The sequence below is a fragment of the Adiantum capillus-veneris genome, chromosome 25 (assembly GCF_014529385.1).
Source record: "Adiantum capillus-veneris isolate H3 chromosome 25, ASM1452938v2, whole genome shotgun sequence".
Classification (NCBI taxonomy): Eukaryota; Viridiplantae; Streptophyta; class Polypodiopsida; order Polypodiales; family Pteridaceae; genus Adiantum; species Adiantum capillus-veneris.
In genome coordinates, this window is record NC_140955.1 from 135,319,517 (window position 1) to 135,335,534 (window position 16,018).

The window sequence follows — 16,018 nt, forward strand, 5'->3', positions numbered from 1 at the left end:
CATGAAATCAGAATATGATGCACTTATAGAGAATGACACATGGACTTTATGTGATTTGCCTCCTGGCAAAAAGGCCATTGGTACCAAGTGGGTTTACAAGTTGAAACGCAAGCCGGATGGTGAGATCGATCGCCATAAGGCTCGACTTGTTGCAAAGGGTTATGCACAACAAAAAGGCATAGATTATGAAGAGACTTTTGCTCCCACTTGTCGTATGACTACTGTGCGTTTTCTATGTGCATTGGCAGCTCATTTTGGTTGGGATGTACATCAATCAGACATTGTTACTGCTTTCTTGAATGGTGACATATTTGAGGAAGTTTATGTAACGCAGCCTCGCGGTTTTGTCATAAAAGGACAAGAGGACAAAGTGTGCAAATGTAAGAAGGCTTTGTATGGGTTGAAGCAATCTCCTCGTGCTTGGTATGAGAAAGCTGACACTCATTTGGTTAAACGAGGCTTTCGTAACAGTCCAACAGAAAGCACATTGTATGTAAAGCGTGAGGATGATGTATTTCTCATTGTGGTTCTTTATGTTGATGATTTGCTGATCACTGGACCAAATGAGAGACATATTGCTGAATTTAAGGCTGATTTGAATGCTACTTTCAAGATGAAAGATTTGGGGCTGTTGCATCATTACTTGGGTATACAGTTTAAGCAGTGTGATGGTGGTATTGCCTTGTGTCAGAAAAGTTACATAGAGACATTGCTATGTAAGTTTGGACTTGAGGATTGCAAACCTATTGCCACTCCCATGGAAACAGGTTTGAAGTTGAGTCTACATGATGCTGGCGATCCTGCTGATGTCACTCTTTACCAAACTGCTGTTGGCTGCCTCATTTATGTATGCAACACGAGGCCAGATATTCAGTTTGCAGTCTCGCAGGTCAGCAGATTTATGCATAGCCCAGGGTCTAAGCATTGGCAGGCTGTCAAGAGGATTTTCCGCTACCTTAGTGGCACTTTACATCTTGGCTTGTTTTATCCCAAGGGGGGATCATTGCCGCCAGACTTACATGCTTTTTCGGACTCAGATTGGGCTGGTTGTTTTGACATGCGAGTGTCCACAAGTGGCTTTTGTTTCATGCTTGGCAGTTCATGTATATCATGGTTGAGCAAGAAGCAACCTACTGTGGCCACTTCGAGTTGTGAGGCTGAGTACAGGGCAGTCTTCACAGCTACGGTTGAGTGTGTATGGCTCAGACGCCTTATGGCTGACTTGGGTGTTGGACAGGACACTGCCAACACTATCTACACTGACAGTCAGAGCGCATTGGCAGTTGCGAGGAACCCAGTTTTTCATGCTCGCACAAAGCACATTGAGGTGAATTACCACTATGTCAGGGAGAGGCTCTCAGCAGGAGAGATCAGCTTGGCTTATGTGCCAACACAGGACAACCTTGCAGATCTTTTCACAAAGGCATTGTCTCGTGAGAAGCTTGAAGCTTTCCGCAAAGCTTTGGGCTTACTCCCCTTTGTGGACTGATCCTGTCCTCAGGGCATGGCACTTCCCTTTACTCATGTGCCAGCTCTCGTTCACCGCATCACTCCAGGGGGGATTTGTTACCATATACATGTGGTAGTGATGTGTGTGAACACACTAGGACCGCCGGGGCATTTTTTCCCTCTTTAGGAGGTTTTTTCCCCCGTGCATTGTATATACGCCCATCACTCTAGGGCTATCTATCTTTCCATTGCACACTAAGGAATACACTCTCTATTGTGTGCCTTGAGCTTCCTTCGTCTTCTCCAAGCTGTGTGTGTTTCTCTGCAACCCTAATTCCAACAATGACAAGGCAAAGTGGGAGAAAGCTATGCAATCAAAAATGGACTCGCTGCATAAGAATAAAACTTGGAAGTTGGTTCGGTTGCTTAAAGGTAAAAAGGTATTACCATGTAAATGGGTGTATAAACAGAAAGTTACACCTCATGATAATAAACCAAAGTACAAGGCACGATTTATTGCTAAAGGATTAAAGTAGCAATAGGAATGTTGGGAATCCCTTGATTCATCAACTATCCTTGGCCTTGGGGCCACATCCATCTCATTACCAGGATTGTGTTCACTTTTAGAGCTACACTCTGATTCCTCCTGAATTGGACTTACACGGTTTGGATCATCCATGAATCTGGTAGCTGGCCATCGACCATGTGTACCTCTTCTGGGCGGCATATCTAATAAATCTAAGAACTCTCAACACCTATTGAGAGATAGTTTGCATGTCAAGAGAAATTTATCTCAAGCGACTGTGATTGCCAAAATGGAATGAGCTGGTCACTCTTAATCAACTAATCTAGGTTGGGAGTTAGAGTAAGTTCAGATCGGACACTAAACTTCATACTAGATTAGAAATAGACACAATTGTAATTGAAAACAAGACTGGACTTGGAAAAGATAGTGAAACTGAAATTGGATACTGAACTTAGAGACATGAATTGAAATTGTATATTAAGGAACAATAAACGAGTACAACAAGAGTAAGCTCAATGAGAGTTGGATTATGAAAGTACAACAACTCAAGAGTTTGGACTCCAAAATGATACAATGTAAATGGAATAGAATCCAACAGACTCGACAAACCCTCAAAATGAAGTAATGGGTCCTATTTATAGTCTTCTCAGCTAGGTTCCGGCTGAGTGCACATTGTATTACTTACCATGGTAGCTATCCATAATTACTGCTTTTGGAAGCCTCCAGCCCCCAACCACCTGCTGGGGGTTGTTGTCGTCATCTACGTACGCAAAGTTCATGACAAATTTTCCTATAATAAGTACATAAGCCAAAAAATGATATCAACTGATGCAGATTTTTAAAAATTGGCCATGATTTGATAGCCTCAATTTGCTTAGGATATACATGAATATCATCCTTAGAGACTATAACTTGTACTCAATGTCAGATTGAAAGAAAGAGTCTTTTACAATTCATTCTCTTGTAGTAAACATTTGTAAGGTTCTCTTTGTGTTCATCCATTGAATTACTAAACACTAGTACAACATCAAAGTATACAATTACAAAACCTTAGTGATCAATGAAAAGTGATTCATCATGTGTGTGAAAGTAGCAAGTGCATTAGTTAATCTAGATGGCATAACAAGAAATTTGTAGTGCCCCATTTGAGTTCCAAATGCAGTTTTGTAAATGTCTTTTTGTACCATTTGTAACTTGGTGATATCCCGATTTGAAGTCAAGTTTATTAAAGATAGTGGCTCCTTTCTATTTTCCTAACAAGTCATCTATTGGACAAATAAGGAATCTTTTTTTGCTTATGATCTTATTCAAGGCTTTTTAGTCTATACACATACAAAAGGTTCCATTCTTCTTCTTGATAAGAAGATTAAATGCTCCATATGGTGAATTGCTAGGCCTGATAAATTACCTATCTAGAAATTCTTGAATTTGGGTTAGTATCTCTTCGTGTGGAATTGGATTTACATGATAATGTGGACAACATTTTGGTTTACTTCTAGGAATGATGTGAATTTTATGGTCTTCAAGACTAAAAGAAGGTACATCAGGTGCCATTTCATTCATAAAATGGTCTAGAAATTGTGTGAGACATGGCTTATGGGGTTCATCACCTTTGAATGTTTCGTTAGTGGTTAATTGACAAGCACTAAGTACGTTTTTTCTTGTTTATGGATCTCAGCTTGAGTATAGGATAAAAATAAAAGTTGTTGTTTTCGTCGTTCCTTTCAAGAGAATTGATTCATTCTTATGTATAAATGAAAGAGAACGTGTACAGTAATCAATTTTGGGCTTAAACTTGTGACAAAACAACATATCAAAAATCATGTCAATACCATGCAAAGGTGCAACAAGAAATGTTCTTTGTTGATTCAAATTTTTCACATAATCATTAAATTCTTCACTTTTGACTACAATTATACTTTTGGTTATCGAACACAATTTTCACTTTAAGCTTAAATTTCATTTGAGAGAGAGAAATGTGATGTGCTAGACATGAAGAAATTAAATCATGACTACTCCCATCGTCAAGAAAAATAGTCAGCTCTGTGTTTTGCAATTTATGCATGACCTTTAACAATGCATGAGGAAAAATAGGAACACTTGAATCTACTTCATTCTGATTACCACTGTAATTTGGGTTGTTCTCTTGTCTAGTTAACTTCTACATTTAAAGTGTCTTCATTTGGAGGTCCTTGCTCTATAATATTGATTGTAGCAGATTGGAAATTGTCACCATGATGATTGTTGGTTGATAGGCTTGTGGTTGTTGTTGTTGCCCTTTGAATTTAGGCACTTATCTATAATGTGAAGCTTCACTAGATGACGACTTTACAATGATCCAAAGGTTGTTCTTCATGAGTACCACCTTCACTTTGGTATGCCATGTGTGAAACCTGAGCGGCCATTGAATTTGTCAATGTTTTTGGTGTACATTGTGCTTGTAGGGTGGTCTTACCAAATAAGTTTGGTAGTTTCTTGACCCTTTATAAATTTAGCATGCAATGTGGTAGAGCCACTAGCTCAAGTATGAGATACACATTGATTTTTACAACCAAATGATAACTATGCTGTCACCATTAACAAGGAAAATTGGAGCCATTTGAGATACACAGATACTCACATACAAACTTCAACAATGCAATGAGCAAAAATCATGGAGTTTTCACACACAAAGAACATGAAGATTAATCAAGATATTGTCGATTGTTTCTTGGGCCAAATAGAGCATAGGTGCAGTCATCCAAATCTTGATGGAGGCTTAACATGCACACATACATAGATAGGTAATTTTGCAAGCATCAAATGTAATCAAGCAAGTCCAATGAATAAATAAAATGCACACAACCTAATGCTCAATTTAATTATCACTAAGCATTGGCAAGGGTAGTGGCCATATAGATGTGCCCAAACACCAATGCTAGAGATAATTAGAGATGAGTATCAATTATCTTAAACTCTAAACACTTATGAATCAACTTAATGCTTAAAAAGAGAGAACCAAGTTTAGCATAGGGATCTAAGCAATTTTATTAGAAAATGCTAACTACATGTTAGCTCTGATACCACATGTAAGAGCTATGGTATCATTGTATTGGAACCATAGCAATAGAGAATAGCTAAACTAGATACCACATGTTAGCTCTAATACCACTGATAGCCGTTTTTCGGCTCTCTGTAATTGCCATATTGAGTTATCTCACCCTATCAAATCACTCAAACACTGTGGTTACCCTCACCCTTTCACTGTATATAGGTGCGTGTGAGTTAGGGGACTTTTCCCATATCTCCTTACTGAAATAAAAAACCCTCAATTAGCTAGTCATTGGGCTAGTTGAGCCAAAAAAATATAAAATATAAAAAATATAAGTATATTATGGCCCATGCGTATGTAAATATTTCTTTGTATATAGGACCTAAATAAAAGATTTTTTCATAATTATTTTGGTATTTATTTAAATATTTCTACCTAGGTGTGTGTTATTTATGCTCTGTACATTGCCTCACCATTACCACAATTTTTCTTACCATTTTTCATACTCTTTATTCCATATAGAAATATTTTCATGTAAGCTTCTCTTATATTTGGTGTAACTCCACCCCAACAAAAATAAAAAAAAACTAGTTTTATTTATGTGTATATTTTTTCAATATTGTGATTTTTCCCTTCCTATATCTATTTTGTTTTTTTTCTAAAAAATTAGAACACCAAAAATATTTATCTTTTTATGGTAGCCTCATAATGAGAGAGATTTCTTTTGACCCCTTTATATTTTTTCCACTTATATTATTTATATTTGACATGTACATATTTTTTAGACCCCTCAATATTTGATTTTCTTAGTTGTACTATTCACTTATATCATGATCTCAACAATATTTTCAATTATAGACCTACCAAATAAGGTCAAGGGTAGGTGGCATGCATACATGCACTATGGAGGGCTCACTCTTGGAGGTATTCAAAAGAATCATCCAAAGAAGGACCCCACAAGGACCTTGTGCAGTGGAAAAAAACGGTCGGTTTTGCTGAATTTTTAAAGTTCACTTGCTCTCCAAATTTGAAAAGGTGATACAAACAAAAGTTGTAGCTCGTGGGCTGAACTTTTGCCTCAAATTTTTTCATAGTTTTTTGAGCTACGAGCTGTGAACTATGATTTTATTAGTGGACCCCAGTTTTCCCATGCTATGCAGCCACACTCTCTCTTCCACTTTATCATTTTCCTCTTTCACACACACTTCTCCACTCATCATCCCCACCTCTCTCACCACTCCTCTCTGCACCCTACTCACCTTCTCCTCAACCTTGAAGAATAAGAGAAACCATGGTGAACTCATACCTCCCACACACAATTCCATTCCAAAATTGACCACCTAGTCTCATTTTTCCTCCTCCAAATTACCCATATCTATCAAAAAAACCACAAAATTCAGCCTCTTCTCTTAAAAGATAGCATCATGGTGGTTGATTACTCAGCTTCAATTACCTTGTCTCTCAAGGAAGGTCAAGAGTGGAGAAAAAATGTACCGTCAAAGCTAGTGAACCGTCAACAAGCGTCAAAATTGGACCTACTCAAGACACTTGGAGCATCAACCTTGTAAGAAATCCGCCTTTTCTTACCTCTTAAGAGTTTTTCTTCCTTATTTGTATCCTACATGGATACTCCCATTGTAAATATCCAATTCCATTTGTAAATTAATACTAACTCTACTAACACTAACCCACTATGAAAAGTCCTATCACCTCCATTTCTCTCCTCTCTCTTTCCCCACCAGCTTCTTGATAATTCCAAGCAAAAGAAATTAGATAAATTGCTGAAAATCTAACCCAACCATGGTTAGAAGAGTAACCCTAGCCTTCAAAATGGCTATAAAAGGAGGGTGTAGCTAGCACAAAAAGGGAGAGAAGAAAGAGCACTATGCTATAGCTTGAGAAGCCAAGCTCAACATCTTGAGAAGGAGCTCTTGAGTGGAATCTCATTGACATTAGGCATATGTATGTGTTGTATTAGGGGTGATTAGCAAGGGAACTCTATGCCATTGTAAGAGAGAGTGATCATTAAATTGAGAGTAGGAAATCTATCATTTCTCCTACTGGTGTAAGCCCAACATTTGCTGAATCAAGGAGGGTGTATTTGGATTAAGCATGGATACCTTGTCTTCCTTCTAACGTGAAGTCATGGACAATAATCATGTGTAAGTGTTTTGGTGTTTTATTTAAGTTCTTGATAGCTTGTCTCCGGGTATTGTTATCAATTTAGCCATAAATCCCACATGCTGTAAGAGGGCGACAGGGTGGAGAGGACTCCCCTGGCCTTAAGACAGTGATTGGGGTGGTTTTTTTCTTGTGATGTGTTGTGATGTAATTTACTCAGGCTATGTTGAACAAATACTAATCTCACTTTGATTGCTCATGACAGATTTGTAAGAAGGCATTAGTGCAACAAGCACCCCCTTCCCCCTTCTCTCTCTTTCTTACATATATATATTTATGTTTGCTTGATCATTAACGATACACTTCAAAGCAGCCCGAGCACCATCTCTCTCTCTCTCTCTCTCTCTCTCTCTCTCTCTCTCTCTCTCTCTCTCTCTCTCTCTCTCTCTCTCGTGTTTTAGTGTGTGAGAGTGTTCCATTGGTGTTAGGGTTAGTGTAAATTCCTTGCTTGTTTGTGGGTTGCTCTAACGATTCTCCTCTTTTGCGTCCTAGTTCGCTCTTAAACTAGGTGGTGCCCCTTGTGTAGTTGGGATTTGGCTGGGGGTTTGTTGTTTTGGTTTGTGTTGTGTTATGCCCCAGCCTCATTGAGCAGCACGGGAGCCTTGAAGGGTGTCTAGAGGTTGCTCTTCTTGTTGCCCGCCCCGGACCGCTTCAAATTGGTGCCCCCACTGAGGAAAACAACTCGTGTATGTTTTTGTGTAGGATCAACTTTTAGCATAGTCAAGTAGTTTGCATGAATCACGAGAGTTTGTATGATCCTTTCATTCCCATTTCAAGGCAAAAGATACACATATTTGTTAGTACTAAGTTGCAATTTCAACGGGTAATTCGTAGGATTTTAGGTCCTCTTAGGTTAGCCGAGATAAACACTTCGGTAAATCCTTTTATTTTGCCTCTTATTAGGTACGATATTAGCTTGGACGTCTATATTTTTGTGTTATTTTAAGCATTAGGACATGCATAGGCCATGGATAATGGCCCAGCAATAGAGGGTTTTCCCTTTCATTTTACTCCACACATTAGAATAAACGTTGCAATTAGTAGAAAGATCCATTTTCAACAACGAATGGTGTTCATGTTTGGTGCCCAAAGAGTAGGAGAAATTCTTGCATCACCAAACCCTGTCATTCTACCTCTCATCAACTACCACACTTCTTTTGATGTACATGTGTTCATTTTATTTTAAAATGAAGTGCAGCCCGGCAAAATAGTGTGTATGTTTATTTTTTCTTTGTCCAAGTTGTTACAAGAAACAAAAAAAGATCATTTGTTCTAACAGGGAATGTGTGTGCAGTGAAAGTTCAATCCTTAGAGATCTAGCTCTATTACCAATTGAGTTGCAGGAGCAAGTAGTAAGGCGTCTCCCTCATAACAAGAGGGTGGTGAAGTTAAAACGAAAGGTCCTACGCGTGGATTCCATTTTCCTCTTGTTGTTGGGCACTAAGGAAGACCGCGCATTCATCCAACTAGTGTGTGCCCTAAGATTGGTAAATAGAGTGAAATTTGGCGTTTGGCGAGTGCATTTCACCATTGAGAAAGACTCTTCAGGAAACTTGCGGCCAGAGTTCATGCTTCATAGACTCACATTTGGTGAATTTTTCCCTCATTTGCGTCTTATTAATAGTCTTCCTTTCGCTTTCAACAAAGGAGATAGGGAGCTATTCAGAGCTTGTCTTAATAAAGAGAGCATAGAGAAGATTGCAAATTTGTATAAATTCTCATCCTTCTCTACTTTCTATGACACTTTGTTCATAGAGACATTGTAAATCTCTTTATGCTTTTGAATGATTTAACCATAATCCTAAGAAGTTTTTGTCCAGGAATTTTGTAGCACAAGTGGAGTCTTTAAATCTTGCAAACTTGATTGGACTTGATGAGGATGTTCTTTATGAAATTGTGAGAACGTTGCCTCACTCCGACTGTGTGGAACTCGAAGGAAAGGAGCTCCTAGTCAATTGCTACTTTCTCACGGCCTTCGACGAGCATGAAGATTTAGTTTTTATACAAACCGCTTGTGCGTTGGGAATTGTAGAGCAAGTGCAATTTATCACTTGGGACGTGGTTGCTCTTTTGGATCCAGAAAATGAAGTTCTAGAGATTTCTGTTTATCGCCTTAGCTTTGAAGAATTTCAACCCTTCTTAGAGCTCATCAATAGTCTACCTTTTTGTTTTGATCAAACAAATCGAGACCTCATTGAAGCTTGGATAGGTGAAGAAGGAAACCTAAAGTGGTATTTTCTTACTTCTTCATTTGCAGGCGAGTGGTTCTAAATCTCTATTGTATCCCTTATTGTAACTCGTGTTGTAATCTTTCATAATAATGGAGAGCCAATGCCAAATGTCTGGATATCCTCTTTTCTTTGGAGAGCCTGGAGAGGATGCAGAATTATTTTTAGCAAATTTCAAGATGTCTTGCCGTATCAAGAGGATAGTAACCGATCAAGAACGTGTAGAAATGTTTGAGGTGGTCCTTAGGAAAGATGCTAGTACTTGGTTTGACTCTTTGCCTGAGGAAGTTAAGGGGAATTACACAGAAGTTTTGAATCGTTTTAAGAGATACTTCTTTGATCCCCAAAACACTCAAAAACTATGGCAAGACATTGTTTCTCATAAGCAAAAAGACTTAGATGACTACTACTTGTACAAGCAAGAGTTTCTACGTCTTTGGGCTCTATGGATACGAAATGTTGCTAACCCTGGTGATGGTGCAGAATTTTTAAAGAAGGAGAGGTTCATAGCCGGACTTTTTCCTGACCTTAAGGTAAAAGTTGAGGCGGGTGCACCTGCTACTTTTGATGCAGCTGAAACTAGGGCTGCTGAGAAGTATAGGAAACTCAAGTGCTTAAGGGGAGAGGTTCCAATAGAAGGTCTTAGACCCAAAGGTAAGTCACAAGCATCAACATCTAGGGAGCTTCCTGAGGTAACGGCTGAAGTGATTGAGAAGTTAAATGAATCTTTAAGCAGCCTATCAGTTCACCTTGCACAAGCTGTAGGTCCAAAGGGACAAGCAAAGAAGTCAGAAGAGAGAGAGCCACGAACTAGGAGAGTCTTGCAATGTTGGAATTGCAAAGAGTCTGGACATGGGATGTATAATTGTCCTTGGCCCCGTGGAGAGCCAGGGAGACCTAACTTGAATTACCCAGTGATGAATGCAGGAGAAGGAGCTGATCAACAACAAAGGCTTCTACAAAGGCCAAATGGACCAAGACCACCTCCACAAGGAGTGGAAGGAGTTCCACCTTTGCCAGACCCAAACGTGCATGTGGTAGAGGTGACAAATTCAAGAGAGGTTGACATGGAAGCAAATGGCATTAAGCATGGCCGAGGGAAAGGTAAGGAGAAAGAAGGAGTTACATCACAAAGTGACCATGGACGAGAAAAGAAGGCAAAGGAGACCAAGGAATCTAAGAGGACTCGACGTCGTATCAACCTCCAAGACTTTCCTCTTGGACATGGAATGGCTCCATACAACTTGTTGGAAGACATGAGAGGTAAGGGTCCTGATATTTCATGGCCTCAATTTCTTGCATTATGTCCACAAGTTAGGAGGGATTTAACAAGGGCAGTTAGCACTAGGAGAAAGGTAAAAGAGAGTGTGCCTGTTGTAAAAATTGCACAAGATGAAATGAATGAGGACATTACACCTGTGCTAGATTGTTACATAAAAGGGAGATTGGTTAGGAAAGGTCTAGTGGATGGGGGTGCACAAATTTGCATCATGACAGAGGGACTCATGCAAAAACTATGCATGCACATCCATGAGACACCTGAAATTAAGGTCAAGATGGCAAACAATAGCAAGGCTAGGTGCGTAGGCATTTGTAAAAATGTTTTTGTGGAGGCCTTTGGCATCAAGAAGGTAGTGGATTTCTATGTCATGTCTACCAAAGGAAATGGTTACCCATTTATCCTAGGGAGACCATGGCTAATGAAAATGCGAGCTTTGTAGGATTGGGAGAGTGGAAAGCTAATTTGCAGGAACGACAATCATAAGAAGGTTGTCTTTGACATGAAGGAGCAACGCCAAGAGGAGCTTCATGAAGAATCATCTCAAAGTGAGACGGAAGAAGGTTGGACCGATAACACTTCAGAAGAAGAAAGTAGCGGCAGCATTACTGAAGAGGAGTCTTCCATCGAAGTCATGGGGGTAAGGTTTAAGCCAACCAACCAAGAGACCTCTTGTCAAGGTTTGGAGGAGGTAGGTTCCCAAGAGAACCAAAAAGTGGAAGATGAAAGAATGCTAGAAGGTATGCTATCTACAACACTTACAAAGGATGAAAGAGAGGAGTTCAAAGGTGTGCTAAGGAAGTTTCCTAGGCTTTTTGCTAAAGACTACACCGATGTGCATGGGGTAGATGTTGTTCAACACAAGATTGAGTTAAAGCCTGAGGCCACACCTAAAGCTCAGAAGCTACGAAGGCTAGGAGTAATAAAGGAGCAGGCTCTACTCAAGGAGGTAAGAAAGCTTCTAGCAGCAGGTTTCATTTATCCAGTGGAGAATTCAGAGTGGGTCTCTCCTGTTGTTGTCACTCCTAAGAAAAATGGCAAGTGGAGGGTGTGTGTGGATTACCGTCCCCTCAATGAGGCAACAAAAAGAGATCACTTTCCCCTCCCATTCCAGGATGAGATACTAAATGAGGTAGCTGGTCATGAGAAGTACACTGTGTGTGATGGCTACTCAGGCTACTTTCAAATAGGTATCGCATTGGAAGATCAATTGAAAACAACCTTTATCACTTCTTGGGGTTGTTATGCTTTTAGAGTCATGCCATTTGGTCTGACAAATGCTCCTGCAACATTCCAACGTTTCATGAATATGGTGTTTCAAGCATTCTTTGGAAAGTCAATTAGGGTGTTCATTGATGATTTCTGTATTTATAGCTCAAAATCATTGCATCTACAAAGGATAGAAGAAGGTTTAAAGAAGCTCTACGACATGGGAGGTCAACTCAACCCCGACAAGTGCCATATAGGTGAGGATGAAGTAATCTTGCTTGGTCATAAAGTTTCTTACAAAGGCATTGAAGTGGATCCTTCAAAGGCAAAGGCTCTTATTGAGCTACCATCACCCAAGAGTCTTAAGGAGGTCATCTCATTCATTCAAAAGGTGAAGTATATGTCACGCTTCATTCACTTAGCCTCGGAGTTACTTCACCCTTTGCAAAAGTTGACACAACAAGTAGAATTTGCATGGTCTGATGAGCTTGAAGAGTACTTTTGTAACATTAAAGCCATTTTGTCAGAGCTACCAACACTCATGCCTCCTTGTTGGGAGTACACATTCTTTGTTAGCTCTAGTGCTGGGAAAGAAACAATTGGTGCAGTTTTGTTACAACAAGATCCCTATAGTACCAGGATGCGGCCCATCTACTTTGCTAGTAGGGTCATGAATGCTTTAGAGAGAGGCTATACGGAGGCAGAACTCATGATGCTTTCTCTCATGTTTGCGATAAGGAAGTTTAGATCCTACTTGCTCCCAAAACCTTTTGTAATCCTCACCGCAGAGAATTTGTTCCCTTGGGTGTCATCTCAAATGAATCTTAGTACTAGGATCTCAAAGTGGATTATGGAGTTGCAAGAGTTTCAATACTCTTTCAAGATAGAAGATAGTGTGCGTGCACAATTGGCAAGGATTCTCACCTATAGGGTGCATGAAAAGGATATTAAGGTGCCTGAAGTAAAGACCCTACCATTGCCACCACCAAAAAGTATTCCTAATGCTTTTACCTTGTTCTTTGATGGAGCTTTTCGTCGAGCCACAGGAAAAGCAGGGGGAGGGCTAGTGTTGCTCAACCCAAGTGGAGAGGTGGTCATGAAAGAGAAGTTCAATCTACCAAGTTCAGCTAGCAACAATGAAGGAGAATATGACACACTACTTCGTGGTTTAAAAATATGCATTGGCCATGGTATACAACGTCTCATGGTAAAAGGGGATGCACTTCTCATTGTGAAGCAGATTTTAGGCATTTGGGCATGCAAAAATGAAAGACTAAGGGCCAAAGTTCATACCATCCGTAGGCTATTTAATCAATTTGAGGAGGTGCAATTATATCATATTCCTAGGAAACAAAATGAAGATGCTGATTTACTTGCACAACAAGCCGTTGCATGTGTAAAGAAAGAAGTGCAGGTCATCATGGTGGCGGCTGCTGTGAAGCAACCGAGGTACCAGGGATTGGAGTCATTGGCTCCCATCATTGGCTACATTTTGGAGGGTGAGTTTCCACCAGACTTCACAAAAGATCAGAAGAGGAGACTCATGAAGAAGGCAAGCATGTATCTCTTCCTAGAAGGCTCCCTCTATCAAAGAGGGAAGGATAAAGTGTGCAGAAGAGTACCAACTATCGCGGAAATTCCAGCCATTCTAAAAGGTTTGCATGAAGAGGCATGTGGTGGTCATTTTGAATTAACTGTGAAGAAGATTTTGCTTGCGGGGTATGTTTGGCCAAGTCTACATGTGGATGTCCAACATTGGTGTAAAAGTTGTCACAATTGTCAGGTAAATGGGAATAGAAGATTGATTTATGGTCCAAGGCAAATCGTGCTTGCAAATGGACCCTTTGAAAAGTGGGGCATTGATGCTATGGGTCCTCTGCCTAGGACAAAAAATGGTAAACTCTACATTCTAGTGGCTGTAGACTATATGACTAGGTGGGTGGAAGCACAAAGTGTGGCAAAGGTAAATGAGAGGACAGTGAGCAAATTCGTCTACACTCACATTTGTTGTAGATTTGGCACACCTTTGGAGATTGTTTCTGATAATGGTCCAGGGTTTAGAAAGGGATTGCTCACAGAAGTTTGTGAAGAACTTCACATTCTACATCGTCACAGTACACCCTACTATCCCCAATCAAATCATTTGGTAGAAAAAGCTAATGGTGTCATTGCAGGCATCATTAGAAAGATGGTGAAAAACAAGACAAAGTTGTGGGATGACTTCTTGGATGGTGCCTTGTGGGCGTATCGAACCACATATAGGGAAGCCATGGAGTTCACACCATTTCACTTGGTCTATGGTCAAGAGGCTTTACAGCCAATTGAGCTAAACATTCCAACAATGCGACTTCATGGCAAATCAGCACAAGATGATCAAGAAGCATGGATGGATCGACTTCTTACCTTAGCTGAGCTTGAGTGGAAAAGAGAAGCAGCATACGAGTGCTATAAGAGGAAAGCCACACAGACAAAGGAGAAGCTTGACAAGAAACTGAAGGACAAAGGCATCAATGAAGGAGATCTTGTGCTAAGGTATGACAATCGACTCGATAATGGTTTTGATGCCAAATTTGAAACAAGATGGCAGGGGCCATACATAGTCAAGAAGGCTTTCAATTCAAGTTACTATCAACTTATGGACTTGAATGGGAAAGAGCACTCCAGGAAGGTAAACGGCTATCGCTTGAAGCCTTACTTGAGTCGCCTTCTACCAAAGGATCTACCAGAGCAAAAGGCAACTATCTCATGTAAGTATTGTTCCATGACGCATGAGTGTAACACAAACCAAAATTCCAAGGGGCCAAACAATGAAGATCTTGTCAAGGACTCTGAAGCACTCTCTTTGGAAAAGATGCTCTATGATGGTACATGAATATACCATCATCCTGGGGGAGGGCTAATGATAGCCATTTTTTGGCTCTCTGTAATTGCCATAGTGAGTTATCTCACCCTATCAAATCACTCAAACACTGTGGTTACCCTCACCCTTTCACTGTATATAGGTGCGTGTGAGTTAGGGGACTTTTCCCATATCTCCTTACTGAAATAAAAAACCCTCAATTAGCTAGTCATTGGGCTAGTTGAGCCAAAAAAATATAAAATATAAAAAATATAAGTATATTATGGCCCATGCGTATGTAAATATTTCTTTGTATATAGGACCTAAATAAAAGATTTTTTCATAATTATTTTGGTATTTATTTAAATATTTCTACCTAGGTGTGTGTTATTTATGCTTTGTACATTGCCTCACCATTACCACAATTTTTCTTACCATTTTTCATACTCTTTATTCCATATAGAAATATTTTCATGTAAGCTTCTCTTATATTTGGTGTAACTCCAACCCAACAAAAATAAAAAAAAACTAGTTTTATTTATGTGTATATTTTTTCACTATTGTGATTTTTCCCTTCCTACATCTATTTTGTTTTTTTTCTAAAAAATTAGAACACCAAAAATATTTATCTTTTTATGGTAGCCTCATAATGAAAGAGATTTCTTTTGATCCCTTTATATTTTTTCCACTTATATTATTTATATTTGACATGTACATATTTTTTAGACCTCTCAATATTTGATTTTCTTAGTTGTACTATTCACTTATATCATGATCTCAACAATATCTTCAATTATAGACCTACCAAATAAGGTCAAGGGTAGGTGGCATGCATACATGCACTATGGAGGGCTCACTCTTGGAGGTATTCAAAAGAATCATCCAAAGAAGGACCCCACAAGGACCTTGTGCAGTGGAAAAAAACGGTCGGTTTTGCTGAATTTTTAAAGTTCACTTGCTCTCCGAATTTGAAAAGGTGATACAAACAAAAGTTTTAGCTCGTGGGCTGAACTTTTGCCTCAAATTTTTTCATAGTTTTTTGAGCTACGAGCTGTGAGCTATGATTTTATTAGTGGACCCCAGTTTTCCCATGCTATGCAGCCACACTCTCTCTTCCACTTTATCATTTTCCTCTTTCACACACACTTCTCCACTCATCATCCCCACCTCTCTCACCACTCCTCTCTGCACCCTACTCACCTTCTCCTCAACCTTGAAGAATAAGAGAAACCATGGTGAACTCATACCTCCCACACACAATTCCATTCCAAAATTG